Below are 16611 nucleotides of genomic sequence, written 5' to 3'. Positions count from 1 at the left end.
TCACACAAAGGAGCTCCACAGATTTTGGTGGCCCTGAACTGCTTCTATATATAGCAAAGGAGGCTTCTTACATGATTCCTGGTAGCAGTGAATGGTATACAGAGATTCCCATCAGAGGGTCTCAGTTTATCAAAGCTTTGTTGGAGATTCCTATGATTTGGAGGAAAAGCTGTAATCATATTTTGACAACCTTTCTCAAAGTAGGTAATAAGAAACCAAATGCCATGGATTTAAATTACTAGGTTCCTCTTCACAAGAAAAAACCATTTTGTAACTATGTGAGGTGATGGATGTTAACTAAACTAATTGTAGTAATGATTTTGTAATATATACACATATCAAATAGTTATGTTGTACACCTAAAACTAATATACGTTATATGTAAGTTACATCTCAGTAAAACTGGAAAAAATAAATTACTAGGTTCTTTCTTACAATAAGTACATACACAAAAGTATACATATAATACCCAATTCAAAGTTGTAAGTGGCAGAAAATCAACAAAGCCTGTCAAATGAAATTTTCCTGAAATACCAAGTTTTTGCCCAAGCTTCTAAAACCCCACCAGTACAACTATAAACATTTAATTTTTCTAAAGCAATTTATTTTTCAACAGAACCACGCATAATCAAAACAGGGTGCGGGTTGGAAGAGAAATATGCTGTGTCACTAGTTTATGCATCTAAAGTCAAAATCAAATAGCCATTTTACCTTTCTTCCTTGTTGAAGGGAGAAAAATACCAGGAACTAGCACAGTCAACCATGGGATTTTTTATCCGTGGAGAACAATGGAATAACTTCAAAGGTGGACCTTTAGCCTTTCTCCAGAGCACCAAATGCCTAGAAATCTTGCCTCTTCTTAATCTATTACCTGCTCAACAAATTATCTTCCTTTCATCATTGAAAACCTACATTCTCCAAGAGATCTTTTTAGTTGAATAAAGAAGTGCCCAATTATACATGGAAGATTGCGTGATCTCAATCCCTTCAATTTAAGCATAGATAAGGAGTAATATGACAGCTATATCAAATGAATATTGTGCTGATTAAAATATTAAAGTAACATAAACATGGGTGATCCAGTTTCACCACCATAAAACATACACATAATCCTACAAGGGCATAATCCTGAGCAATACTGAGATGAAGACAACGGGAAGTACCTGTGGAACAGCCTTGGGAGAGTAAAAAGAAGGGGCTGACTATTCCAGATGAAAACATAACTGGGCAGTTTTAAAAATGATAATGATAAGGTGAAGAATAACAAAACTGACCCCAAACTTTTTTGGTGCTGAGTATGGAGTTCTTCATTGACAGTTCAATGTTACCCAAAGATGGGCAGAGTTCAAAGGAAAAAGCTTTTCTAGTGCAATGTATTCTTAATATCCTATGCCATAATATTTAGTGTCACTGAAATCATTGGCCTTATCCACCTAGATTACCAGCCTTCCTTTCCTCTGAATCTCAAACAGCCCCCAGGGCCTGCAATGACATAGCATCCTACTAAGAGTCAGTGTGAATAAATCTAACTTCAGGTCAGAAAATGGAGAAATACTTTTTAGAATCAGTTGTTAAATGAAATACAAAAAGAACAGACTTGTGAATTCTGTACATATGCAGATATTTTATGTCTCTGGCTGACATTAAGTTTGTGAGACTGCAGCGTATTGCTTTTCCATGTTTTCTTTTATTACTGTGGAATTACACAGGGAAAACTATATTAAATGTTTTGTTATAGCACTACAGACCTCTGAGATGCAAATAGGCACTCTTGGGGTATTGAGGAAATCTCTAAGAAAGGGATGGTACCCAATATGAGCTCTTTCTGCACCACTAATTAATTGCTCAAAATACAAGTGGAATCAAGTACAAACCACCATGACAGTGTGGTTTGGTGCCTCTCTGCTCTAGCCTTTTCTCTTCTCTACAGAAAGACAGACAAAAGAAGGGCGGAGTAGAACAGGCAGCTTCTATCACTGGTGGCTTTAGAAATAGGGACTGGAGCCATAAGGAAAAGAGTAGCTTTGGAAACAGGTGCCTGCTAATGCCTCGATCACCTCTCCTCAACTCCTTTTCTGCTGAAAATGGAAAGGAGAAGCAATACACCCTGCAAGAGGCTACAACTTGATCAGTAATGTTTTCATTCCCTTTTGGTCAATGGTTTCATGGTTAATAATTACTGTATTATTAATGCAGTAACTACTTTTATAGTAGTTATTAAGTACACAGGAAACAAGGAGAAAATTTTCCTTTAACCTAACTCTCCAAAGGCTTTTTTAAAGCGTCAGATCAGATTTCAGAATATATACATATATATATTCTGATTTTTCAAATGTTCAGTTATATGTGAAGCACATATCACAGTGGTAGGCACCTAGCAGGCAGATGATATAGCTGCTGCTGTCATTATTATTCTTACTAGTGATGGTCATAGTGGTGATGGTAGTAGCAGTAATTGTCATCATTGTTATTGGCAAGAAATGTGAAAGGAAACATTCTTCGTTGAACCATTATAATAATAGTAACATGGAGAACTTACTAACCGCCAGGAAAATACTGTTACTGCCCCCATTTTTAGGAGAACTGAGGCCTAGAGAAGTTAAGGCACTTGCCCAAGGTCATACTATGAGAAAAGGCCAAGAGACAGGAGTGGACTCTAATCAGTTTGTGGACAGCAGCAGCTGTCTTAGGCTATCTAATCATGTATGCCATTCAGTTGTTAAAACACCTACAATAATGACCCAACTGGGAAATGGATACTCCATAAAGTACTCCTAAATTGCCAAGCCAAGCCAAGCCAAAATAAATAAATAAATAAATAAAAATCAAGGAAGAAGATTTTTGTTTGCTGATTTGTCCTTGTCTACATATATCATGGCTGCAAGACAAGGCTGAAAAGGGAGTTTGAACGTAGGATATGGGATGAATAGACACTAAACCAAGCAACAATTTAAAAAATAGAAACAAAATAAAAACACCACCTCTCTCTTCAATTAAAAAAACCCAAAGCTCACTTTACATGTTAGATGAAAGGTAAAAATGAACAAAGAGTAAATTACTTCACAAAGAATAACTAAATTGCCCCTCGATATCTTCAGGGATTTGGTTATAGGACCCTGGTGGGTACCAAAATCGGCAGATGCTCGAGTCCCGCATATTAAAAGGCCAGTACAGTCGGCCCTCCGAATAGGCGGGTTGATTGAATCTGTGGATGCAGAACCCTTGGATACAGAGGGCCGGCTATGCACACATACAGGAGAGGAAGCACAGGCCTGCCCCTAGACTCCAAAGCATCAGATCAATTGGCATCATGTCCCCTGACTTTGGGAATTCTCTTGCTGATACCCGTTTTTCCCCATTGTTTTCAACTTTAGAAGATGCAGTCATATTTCATTAATTCATTATGTGGCAAATCTAGAAATCAAAAACATTCTTATCAACTTCCTAAAATATTAGGAATGTTTACATAACTCTTCCTATCTTCCTCCAATCTTTCCCCTTTCTAAAAGAAATTTTAATTTTTCTAGTGAAGACAAGAGAAAGTTTTCTAAAGAATGATAAAAAGAAATGAATTTGAGACTGTATCTTCCTTGTCTTTCTTCTCACATCCATGTAAAAAGAAGTAGTAGATTTCAGATATTGCCCAATCTATTACTGTTAAAAAGTTAACACAATTTAATTTCAATTTCCCTCATTCATCCATGGTAGGACACAATTTAGGTAGGTAGAAGTCACAAGAAAAAGACTACAATATTGATAATATGATATGAATTTACTGGAAATTTCATAAATACATTTCTTGTAAAGATAATATCAATGCAAGCAGAAAAAAGTCTAGAAGTACATAAAATAAACTGTTAATATTTATCTATTGGGGTGGAGTTGTTTTTAAATGATCTTTCTATTTCCTTATCGGTATCTTCCAATTTTTAAAGTAGTGAACAATATTATAACAATAAATGAAAAGGAAAAGGAAAATATCATATAGCAACTGAGTTAATCCCAACTCTATGACTATCCCTGAACAAGTAGTTTTAAAAATAGACTTATTACTCAAAAAGACAGTAAGAACAATGGAATTTGCAACGTGCACACCCCCACCCTCTTCCTGGCATTTTAGATTCCAGGGGAAATAAAATTCATTCCAGTGTTTAAACTAAGAAACTCCCATTAAGAGTTGGCATTTCTACTACTACCTTCTAGCATAAGACTCCAAAGCATTTTTTCCCAGTTATGATACACTTGTACTGACCCAACCATCTCCCCCAACAAGTTCTTTTGACCAAGTAAAAATATTTTCAAGGTACTGCACTTGGGCTGTTAATAAAGGTTGACTTTTAATACCAACTATCTGGAGAAGGTAAGCATTAATTTTTTTAAAAGTAGTTTTTTAAAGGTTTCATCGCAGTTAGTGACTAGTAAGAACAAGACGGACTCTGATTTTTTTTTTTAAATCATGTACAGTTGGCCTTTGGTAGCAGCGGGTTTCTGCACCTAACCACGAAATCAGTCCTCAGTTGGTTAAATCCGAGGATGCAGAAGCCGGCAGATGCGGAGGACCAACTATTCTAGCCATTTTAAATAAGGGACTTGAGCATCCATGGATTTTGGTATCTGCGGGGTCCTGGAACAAATGCCCTGTTGATACCGAGGGAGGGCTGTAGGGTGTAAAAGAAAAAGAACTGAATCTAAGACACTAGGGTTGCCTGGTTTTAATAGCGAATTAGGTTATGGAGCAGGTAGATGGGAATATATATTTTTTAGAAGGTTTCAAATTTGTAGTTCCAAGCTTTGTCTACTGAAAAGTCCCAGAAGCAATGACAATTCAATAAACAATAAGCACTTCCTAGTACTCTGTGGTTTCCTACTAGCATACTCACTGAAAAGAATCAAGTCTCCCTGAAGGCTGCAATTCCAGGTCTGGGGCAGGAAATACCACATTTGGAACTACACATTATGTGGTTGGTTGAATCCGTGGTTACCAAGGGCTGACTATGGGACTCGAGCATCTGTGGATTTTGGTATCTGCGGCAGGTCATGGAACCGACTCCCCCGTGGATACTGTGGGACAACTGTACACACTATGATCCTTGAACATCTTGTGCCAGCAAGCAAAGAAGCTATCAGAGACTAATTGGTCATGTCAAAAGACATAGGAATCAACATGAAGAGTTCCCACGGGCCAAAGATGAGAGAAATTGAACATAAAAGAGAATAAATGCAATGGACTGAAGCACATTTAAAATATAAAAATGGGCAAATTAATTTTGCCTCTCAAGTAGAAAAAGAGAACTCCTCTTGGGGAAAAAAAAAAAACCCAAACAAAGCACCTGATTTCATGCTACTAAAAGAAAAAGGAAAGAGTCAAACATTTATCCTGCTCTTCCTATACTCTGAAGAATCCAAACAGCCCTGGTTCTTGAGAGTTTTTATTTTTTTGATGAAGAATTCCAATTAATAAATGTAGAAAGAATGACAGAATTTTAAAATGATCACTTCGCAACCCTTAATGCAAAATTCATTTAGGCAATGAGAATAAGTGAAACCATTAGATAAAAGGTTGATGCGGAGGGGTCTGTCACCTCCTGAACCACTGATCAAGTTTAGCATCACTAAAAGTGAGGCAATGAGACACCGTGTGCCTCCCCATGGGAGACAATATGAAGCACACACACTACCTAGAACGTATTCCTGCCAAAGGGTGTAAGGAATGTAGTCAAACTCTAGAGCTAACTTCCATTTATAGGATGAAGGACCAAGTTAAATGAAACCAAGTGGAAACAAGCAGATTCAGAAAGAGGGACAGGTAGACAGAGCAACTGATCCAGTTTCTGCAAGGAGACAAGGTTATCTAGTTTGTAGGTGATGGAACTAGATTCAAATTTAGACTCAAAAGCCCATGGTTTTTTTTTCCCCCACTAAACCAAGCTATTTGAAATAGAAAAAAAGGTGAGAGTGAACATGATACATTCTGTTTGTGTGTGTGTGTATGTGTGTGTAGTTGTCTTCGGTTTGAATTTTTTTTTTAAGGCACAATTTATTGACTGTGCCAGGCATAGTATTAAATAGACAACTTCGTATAACTTGTCAGTGGTTTGTTATCTTTTTCTCTATAGATGTTGCCACCCACTTTCCAAAGTTTAACAATCATCCACCCAGCCAGGCAGCATTTATAGAAATCCCACTAGTGAAGTGGTTAAGCGCACAGGCTCTGGAGTCACATAACCTTAATTCAAATCCTGCACCTACTACCCTGCATGATATTGGGCAAGTTACTTAATCTCTCATCTGTAAAATGGGGTAGTACAATCAACATCATAGGTTTTTGTGAGAATACATGAGAAGTTATGCACATATAATATTTTTAAAATAGTGCCTGGCACAAAATAAATGTGCAGAAAATGTTTGAAGTAATATGTGGGGTTTTTTTTAAGCTTGTGCTACATCGAGGATACTAAGAAAAGTTGAGGCACCTCCTTGTATGTGTTGGGCACAGCAGTAGATCTGGGGGCATTGTTCTGGGAACAAATGACCAGCAATGTAAAAGTTCCAAAAGCTGGTGTTTGGTGGTATATACAATTCACTTATTAAGAAATTTTACAATCATACATACAAATCGTTATTGTCCCTTATAGCTATCAGATTCTTTGACTTCATATAAAGAAGTTACTTGTTATAGGCATTACTGCTTACATGTCCTTTCTCCGTCAAAAATATTCACTGATGAGAGTGATAATGTGTAACTACTAGAGCAAGAAATCAAACATGGTTCTTTCAAGTTCTCAAAGAGTCTATAATTCAAAATTAAAAACAAGCGTTTTTTCACAGTTCTCTCTTTTGTGCTTTTTGCATTTTATTTATTCTTTTAAATTGATATTTGTTGCTCTTAATTAAAATTAGTTGGGTCTAGTATTTGTCTGACTCCCCCATTAAACTGCAATCACCAGGGGGAAACTATTGTGTTTACAGCTGGAGTTGAGTTTTAAAAAAAAAAGAATACATTGAGCTTTTTTGTGTCTTATCCAATTATACATTAAACAGGTTTGAAGAGATACTATCTCTTCCCAAGCACATTCCAAAAAAAGCACAAAATTAATGATGCATTCAAAACAAGTGTTCTATTTCATTTTTATTCATCCTCCTTGCTGAAAATCTTTAGAAAATGGAAACAGATTAAAACACAAAGTTTCCAACCTCTTTTAATAGTTCTGTACATTTAAATCTGGGTGACTTTCTTTTGACAGTTTCTGAAGCCAAAAGTATTTTAAGTACTGAAATAAAAACCTAGTCCTGTAACTTTATTCTAAAATTAACTGTTTTTACCAATATACTTACAGATATGCAATATGTCTTAAGTTGCCATAGAAATAATTACTGTCATATGCAAACTAATTTCATGATTATGTAAAAACTGTCAAAATTAAAAGATAAAGGACAATGCTATTTTTCCTTTGTGACAAGGAGTTACGTGTTACCACTGGAAATTTTACTTTCTTCCTTGAAATACCAGAAATTCTTCTGTAAAATAAACACATCTCATCAAGACTCTCTGGAACTAGTATAATTACCAGAGGCAATTGCTGTGTTAGATCAAAGAAGCAAAACAATAATAGGCAACGTGTGACCTCTACCATGTCACCAGAGACCAATTTTTCAACAGGGAGAAGAGTCAATAATCCAGAACAGAAAACATTAAATAACCAGAAATGCTTCCAAAGTGTGGCTTACCACATCCATCAAGGCTGCCACACTCAGAGAGTTAGGAGTCTCTGTGGTTTCCGAGAGAACAAACTTCTGGGGATTTATCACAACAATCATTAAAATCTGCATAAAGCACCAGAGGCAAAAACCAATTTCCCAAATGCAGAGTAGAATTTCAAAAGATACTACAATGATTTTCCAAATTTCATAGGATGCTTTAACAAGTATAAGGGGAAGAACACAGATGATTAAATATTTTTCATATAACATTCACCTAATTTTTCTTATTTACCTATCCCTATTTAATTTTCCTAAGAAATTGTTTGGAAATCAGGCTATGAACATTAACCAGATAAATATAATTAGTAAGAACACATTAAAGACTTCTGCAGGGTTTTTTGTTTTGTTTTCGTAATAATAAAACAAAACAGAGCTTTGGTCTCCTTTGTAATATATGCAGTTGACTAATAAGAATTATAAGGGTGCAAAGAGGGGGAAAGAAATTCCCACTCTCAGTAATTACAGTCAAATAGAAATACATTTAAAATTGACTTTTAAAAAGCACCACGAATAAAACTGTGCCTTGGAATCAGCAAAATCTGACTGATTTTCTTAGCTGCTACTGCTGTCTTCTTTCAAAATCAGATGTGAGTTAGGGACTGAACACACGTATCTGAATTATTTAACCTGCAAACACCCATTCAGCTGGTAATTCAGAGAGTAGTAAAATAGGGGCTTAGCTTAAAAGAAAAAGCACTGGAAATTCAAAGCAACTGTGAACATTCTGGTCTTATAGGGATGTGTTACTCCTGCTCCCTTCATCTTTCCACTTGGTCAGCTGCCCCTGTCTTTCCATCTTCTTATCTTATTAACATTGCTAATTGTATTTGTCAGTTTTGCCACAATTTCAGTGCTACTTAAACAGCTGTGGTTTTTCTCTAGGCAATTATCAGTCACTACACTTAGGTTTCTAAATTAGTTGTTGAAAGGCACTTTAACCTTGAAAAACTAGACACAGAGCACACTGCACCGTTAAGCCTTACATTTATGTACATGTGGCTTTAAAATGAATAATTATTTAAAAGGATTTTAAAAATCACACACACAAGTAATTTAAACTTATTGTAAAGTTATACATTAGCAAGAAAATGCTTAACAAAGCCTATTCTATACTACTCATCATTTTATCTTTTCCTCTTTACTATACGATACGTATTGTAATACACACATTCTATGTCTAGGTACATGTATATAGTATATAAACTGGGCCATCAAAATACTGCCAAATTCCTCTACCTTTTACTACCTATCTGCCAGGTGGCAACACCCTTCGAAAGTCTCCACAATCATATAAGTGGTATCTTGAAGTCATGGGCTGCATGGCAAAGAGTTCTTACCACATGCAGATTGCTCCGCTTTCCCCATTTCCTTTCAAAGAGAAAATTACTTATTCTATTTGTTTTTCTTATTCTCTATTCTTGACTCTGACATTGTTTTTCTTCTTACTACTACAAAATGCACAAGAAACACAGTCAGGGAGAAACCCAAGGTTTAAAGTTATTCATCAACTGATACCCATTTCTATGAAATACAACTAAATTAAAAAAACAAAACTTCTGTAATCCAAAAATAAATGGCACATGAAGTGCCATGTATTCCCTTTGTATGTTAAAATAAAGTCAAAGAACTTTTTAGAGTTAAGTTTTGGCGTTTTTAAAGGTTTATAATATCCTGCTTTGGGGTCAGTCAACAACTTGTTAGAATAATTTTAAAATTAATGTAAGCTCATTCCTTACCCACCTCCCTCCCCCCCCCCCACCCCAAGACCTGCCACTTTCTGCTCCAAGGAAAGAAAAAGGTGGTATTTCAACAGTGTAAAATTCTTCACTGAGAGACAAACATTAAAATGATAAACATTTTGGAAAGCAAAGTACACTTCAAACCCTAACTGTTCTTTCAGACCTATATTGACTCTTATAGTAGTTGCCAACATTTGGTAAGGATTATCCTTCCATTAGACAAAAGCAAGCATTCCTTAGATAAATCAGGAGTTTTTGCCATGAGACTCATAAAACCTTTTCACAACACAGATTTTCAAGAGAATCCTTTAAGGTTTTAGGAGGCTGCTCCTTTTACTCAGTAACAAAATACACCCCATGGTGTCTCACTGACCCCACTCAGCTGTCCTTTGACCTCTTCAATTGTTGAAGCCTAACTCCAGGGCCCGCAGAATTTGCCTCCCATATCAAAAAGGCAATGTTGCTTCCTCCTAGCACCTGGTGTAACAAAACGCAACAGTTCTCCCTCTCTCTGTCTCCTCTGCTCCTACTCGACCATTTTCCAGATGTTCCAGCCCCAAATGTTAAGCCAATACTAGGTTTCAGGATCTGCGTGGTCACCATGAAGGAGCAAACAGGGACCCGGCTAAAGTGGCAATGACCCTCTTGTTCTTTTTGGCCTCAAAAGGATACGATGGGTCATAAAAGAGGAAAAGATCTTTGGCCTCTTTTGGAAATGCCAGGCTATTGAAGCACGTTTTAACTTCCAAAAGGAGGGAGCCAGTCTTGGGTTATGCTCTGAACAGACAAGAGTTACCTAAACAGTATCCCTAAATTCTCAATTCTAAGCAAACTTCTGATTTTCTTTGACATAGGAGGGAAAAAAGGACAGTATCACCTTTTTTTTCTTTTCTAAATTAAAAGGCTTCCAAAAATAGAAAAAGAAAACTTTTATAAAACTTTTAAAACATACATCTCAGGATACTATTATATGATAAAAAGTTTAAATATATGTGGTCACTAGATATGGTTTGGGTTTTTCTGCAGAGGCCAATAATCTAGATGTCTCTCTTGTTAGACAACTTGAAAGATAAAACCACAATCAACAAAGAAGAATCGAGAATTGAACTCTTATTGTCTTAATTTAGGTATACAGGAAATATAACACAGAGGCTGTTGTAAGAAAAAAAAACCTTAGAGCTGAGAAAGTGTTTTGTTTTGGGTGTTTTTTTTGTTTTTGTTTTTGTTTTTTGGTGGAGAGAATGGGGGAGGGGAGAGGAAAGCAGGGCGGAGAGAAAACAGAAGGAGAGGAGCTCTTAGAAATATCTGCTTCATCAGTTTAAGTACCAAAGATAGTAGCTTTATCTAAATTCTAAATATATTCCAAAAAATATTTAATCTTAAAAAATTTGGAAGGGGGCATATTATAATTGTACAATACCTTGGTTTATTTATTAACATTTTTGAATCACGTTCATGATTAAGTTGGGCTGTCAACACTTCAGGGAGCGTGTTGCCTAGATTTTACTTGTTTAAAGCTTTTTTGTACCTGCAAAAACATAAAAAATAATATATACGTAAAGACATGAGTTAATTTCCAAATGCATTATATTCCACAATACGGTAATTTAAATAATTACAATTCTACAAAAATTCCAATTAGAAGTGGATTATCAAACTCTTACACAACTCCATATATGTCATAAATGGCAAATACAGATATTCCTCTTTCTTAAATACTCCCCAGATGATCACTCTTTATTCTATATACTCAAAAAGAATTTCTGTTCTGAAGAGTTCCCCCTACTAAATGTAAGTTGAATAAATCTGTTAAGTCTACATTTTGGACAGGTGTTACCATAATGCTTAAAGCCCAGAGACTATTTTTATTTTCAGAAATGAACTTAGTGAAAGGTAATTTCCTTACCCTAAGGAGTTTGAGTTTTATAATCTCTGGTGCTTGACCAAAATTTATCTTCCCAAAGAAGTATCAAAAATTTAAGACATAACTAATATTGATTAAAATTATTTTTCTACTTTTTGAAATGAATGCTTTAATAATTTCCAGGGAAGAAAGCCTGCAAGAATAAAAAGAGCTACAGTTTCCTACCCTTTTGAGTAGTGTATTCTTAGAAGAAATTAAAGTAAATAATTATAATTACATATAACTGGTTGAAAATTACAGTGTGCATATTATTCTCTCTGCTAGATTATAGTCAATATAAACTATTGCATGGAAAAAATAGAAAATACAGTCATAAGGCATCAAGTGAAATAAAAACTATTTGTCATTGTTTTTTACATGACTTAGAAGTGTTTCTATTTTGTTGCTGTGTCTAAAAAGAAAAGAGGATTTTCCCAAGAATGTTCTAATTTCAAAATGCATATTTATGGCACTAAAACATTTAAAGTAATATTAATGTATATTTCTAAAAAAAAAGCTTTCATTTTATTCTCCTTTTATGCCAACTTGAAAGAGAGAAAAGCACCATTTTAGATTTTGAAATAAAAATATCTTACCTCTCTTACTGTCAGAAGAACGTCTTCAGGCAAAAGAACAATTAAAAATGCAAGTCACAGATTTTCAATCTCATGTATTTTGCACCCACCCACCCACAAATAGACATCTTTGTAAGTCAGGAGTCTTGCTGCCTCCATCCGAACCCAAGATTACCCCATATGGTCAGCAAGGTCAAACTGCATTACTGCCAATGAAACTATATGACTCCACAAGGACCTTAATGATTTTAAAAAAAGGTCAGTAATCCAATTCCAATGGCTTCAGAGTCTAAAATTGCTAATTTTTGGCCACGTGCTGCACACTTCACCTGCTAGTAATGACATTTTTGTATTTTCTTCTAATTACACTCAAAGCTAAGACCTTTGGCCCCAGGCCACAGACCCCTACTCAGGCTGCACACATTCTCTTAAACGACCTGATCCTTTGTTGTCACTCTTACTCTTTCATCTATTATTTACACCCATAGAGAAGGAAGATACTCCACCATTTGTATAGCTTAAAGCTTCTAATCATCTTAATTTCTTTGCCTTTCAACCTATGGTCTTTTTCATAGACGAATGCCAAAAAGTTTGACAAAATCATTTTTTTCAACCGCATACACACACCACCTTCCCCTGTCTTACTCCCCGGCCAACCTCCCTCCTGTTCCTTCTCTACCACAGAAGGGACTTTGTATCAGCTGGAATTCACAAATTTTGACTTTCACCAACAAAATGAATTTCTAAATATAATACAAAATCTCCACCTTGCTCTCACAGATCGATAACGATTGTATTTCTCTCATCAAAGAGCCTATTAAATTAAGTGGAAGGTTACTTAAAATTACTTAATGTCTGCCCCCCAGCCTCCCTAAGGCATAAGCATAGAATTTTCAGAATTCCACTGCAAAAATATCAAAGAAACTTCAGTAAACAGTAAGGATGTTAGTTATGTAGCTGAAACTTTTCAAACGTTTTATTATCTATAGATGCTCAAATGCTTACAAAAAAAGAAAAAAAAGAAAAGAGGAAGGAAAGCATAACAAAAAATACATATAAAGAATATTTATATGTAATATATTACAGATAAAGAATTTGTAAATCTTTACCACATTTTAAAAGACTAGTTCTCCAAATAGCAAAATCCTTACATAAAACATTCTATATCTTTGTTATTTCCCAACACTTTTCCCACACTTAAAAAAAAAAAAAAATGTCCAGACACATTTTGAAAATCCAAAGCACAGAATTGTTTACCATGATGCAGATGTCCCCTTCAGATCACGGCAGCCACCCCAAGACTCTGATTTCCAAGATGTTTATAAAAGGACATATGATCCATCTTTGCTCTCTCTTCCTCTATTGCTCAGCTTACTCTTGATTTCTAACAGTATTTCCTTGTTGTCTGTCCTCTCTGCAGACCCTGAAACCCCTTGTCTTTTCTTATTTTCACCATTTGCTTCAACCAGCAGTTCACTGGAGACCCATCCATCTTGTAATGCCTAAAGTGACAGATGCTCTCAGGAACCACCACACTGCTGAGTGAACAAAAGATAACATCACCTCTAGGAACTCCAGAGAGAAATACAACTGCAACCTTAAGACAGGGGCTGACTTGACAGACATTGGACCATAAACCTCTTCTAAGCAAAAAAGAAAACAATTGCCACACACACAAAAAAATCTGACACAATCAAAGGCAGAAAAGAGTGATTATTTGTGGATTGCCTTTTCACTGCGGCTCACTTTTCCCCCCTCAACACTTTTATATTGGGGCAATTCACTTGCCAAGAGGCAAGAGAAGTTCTTGGGGAAAAAAGCCTTCCTCAAGTATCTTCTTTCATTCAACAATATTCAAAGTGAAATTCATTTACATGTGTGTTTCAGTAAATCTAAGGCTTATGATACAGCATCCTTAAGGCTGACCCATCTCGTTTGCATAAAGCAATATCTAGACTCAGAAATGCTGGCTCAGTTCTGCCTCTGTGAAAGGCATATGCATACTTTGCAAATTAAAAACACGTTAGAAATTAAAAAGCAATACATAACACAATGTCAACAATATGTGTAGCTCATAAAAGAAGCTCACCATTCATTCATCAGACAACCTCCAACTTGGGTTAAAGAGACAGTTAACAAGAGGATTCTGGGAAGGACTACAGCTCTCTTTTTTAACAAAGAAAAGGTCATATTAACATCTCCCAGCAACAAACTAATGACATGGATGCTGTAGATGCAGGGGACTCTGCTTGATGTCATCTAGGTTTTTTTGGGTTTTGGTTTTCATTTTTTTAAGCATCTTACTTAAAATCTTCATGCAGCTAAAGGCAAATTTAAACTCTAACATTTAAATTTAATTTTAAATTAACTCTAACATTTTAATACAGTGAAGGGAAATTTTAGAAGAACAGAAAAACAACAACTGATTTGGAGGGCAATTAAGAACATTGTGATCAATGTCAATTATGAGGATTAACAACCCATTTTTATAATAGATATCAAGGAACACAGAACTCTGCTGCAGCTAAATTCATCATCATTTTCAAACAGGGTAAATGATACAAATATCTTTGTTAAATCTAAAATAAAGAGTCAAGTGCTCAAGAAAAGTTCTGTCAACCTTACTTCTAAGAAGAAATGTCAGCATTTACAATGGCATTTCTTTAGTACAAATATTTTAATTTTTCTTTAAAATTTTTGTACAAAAAACCTTTAAGTTACACTTATTTTTCTTTGGAGTCACTAATGACTCTTCTCATCCCTATTTTACTAAAAAAAATATAAAATTTAAAAGATACTTTATTTTATCTCTTGCATTTGGATTATTTGTGGGGTAAAAGAAAAATTTTCAACTTGATAAATCAACATAGCTTTTTCTTAAACATTGTTTTATGTTTCCTTTATTTCCTCAAACGCTTCAGTGTATCTGTGCAAATAAGATAATACAAATATTTCACAATCTCAGAATTTTCTGATTTTTATTTTAATACTGGCAAAACATAATGCATATAAAATAATTAAATGAATATATACAATTAGGTAACTCAATGGGGAAAAGATTAAGTAATTACAGACTGCTTATCAATATATAAAGGACTTGTTCTAATATGGACTTGATCTTTAACTAGACAACTTTGTTTAATACATATTGACCTTAGGTAATCCCCCCAAAACTCCTGGTCCAAAAGCACCACATCGTTCAACACTCTCAAACTTTGGCATTAATATCAAGAGAGATACGTGACCTTGAAATGACAGTTCCATTGCAGAAACTCAAAAAAAGACCCAATTAAAAGATCTACTTTAAACACAATAGGATCAATATTGCATGCAGGAAAAGTACACCCCTGTGGAAAGTTCTTATTGTCTGATTGATCAAAAACAAAACAAAACTTTTCTTTTTTCAGGGCCTCCTCCAGATCACAGTCAGTGCCAGAAATCCACACAGGAAAAAAATCCATCAAAATGAAACCCTAAAAGGGTTTACCCTTCACCATCCTATTTGCACTTCAAAACCCTGTAAGGCCTTCAGTTAAAGCCCAGGGCTGAACCATTTCAATAATAAGAGAGGTGGCCAGCAGTGATTTATCTCCCATTTGGCCTCTGGACAGAGCTGTAATGTCTAGGAAGCTTCCTTTCCCTGACTTGAACCCTCCCCCAAGTCTCAACCTTCATTTGTGCAGCTTTGGATCTGCAATACCTTATAAACAACTCATATGCCCCTTCCAATCAGATGCAAGAACAGTTTGTAATTCAAGATTTGAGTACATTTTCTTGGCAATGCTTTCACAAAATGGAATGCTGCTGAGGTAATCAGAGCATTGAAAATACCAGGTTAAATTTCAGGTTCTCTTTGTTGTAATAAGTTGGAGAAGAAAGAAACTTCCTTAACTTCAGCCTTTTTCTTCTCACACATGTTGATTGTTGTCAGAACTTCTTAAACTTTTTCCAATTTATACCTTGATATCCTTTACATTTTGGGCTACATCAGCCAACTTCCTGCAGTGATGTTCATGTAAATTTAAATCCTTGCATTGTAAAATATCTTAACAAATCCAAAAAAGTGGAGATTTCACAGGTCACAGACTCCTGGGTCAAAAAGACCTTAAAAACAGATATCAGACCACTATGACTCAACTGATTTATTCTACATTTGTTATCAAATTTGAACAGTAACTGTCATCACACGCACTCACCCAATTTTCCTCTAGTAAAATAAACACCAAACAATGTCAACAGTTATTTAAATTGAAATATAGGTCCAAGAAGTTATCATATGGGAAACAGTGAAGTTACTCCTTAAAAATGGAGAACATTTTGTCACTAGGCATGAATTTTCTATTTTAAAATTATGTTCATATGCTTGCTAGTATAAAAAGAACATGAAAAATATATGCACCCTTTCCCCTACCTGTTCATTGTTTTCTGTTTTCATTTCAATGACAGGAGTTTGTTTTTCTAATTGATTCTGATAAATTCCATCTGAATGCCACATTAACAACTTGCCCTAAATGATTCCACTATAGTGATTCTGGTTTTATAAGATGAAAACTTTCAAGTTATTTCATCAACTTTATAAATTTAGAGACTCCACAGGCAAATATAAAAGCATTTCATTTAAACCTAATATCAG

General features: G+C 35.2%; 1 protein-coding gene across 1 annotated transcript in view; it reads right to left on the bottom strand.

The window, feature by feature from the left end:
* Positions 1 to 16611, bottom strand: part of GREB1L (GREB1 like retinoic acid receptor coactivator) — a 263665-nt gene that overhangs the window by 127651 nt on the left and 119403 nt on the right. Inside the window, 1 exon segment of the mRNA XM_036822897.1 lies at positions 10921 to 11028. The gene's annotated coding sequence lies outside the window, so the exon portion shown is untranslated.

Source organism: Balaenoptera musculus, chromosome 14 (assembly GCF_009873245.2).
Source record: "Balaenoptera musculus isolate JJ_BM4_2016_0621 chromosome 14, mBalMus1.pri.v3, whole genome shotgun sequence".
Classification (NCBI taxonomy): Eukaryota; Metazoa; Chordata; class Mammalia; order Artiodactyla; family Balaenopteridae; genus Balaenoptera; species Balaenoptera musculus.
This window is presented reverse-complemented; position numbering and strand designations above follow the sequence as displayed.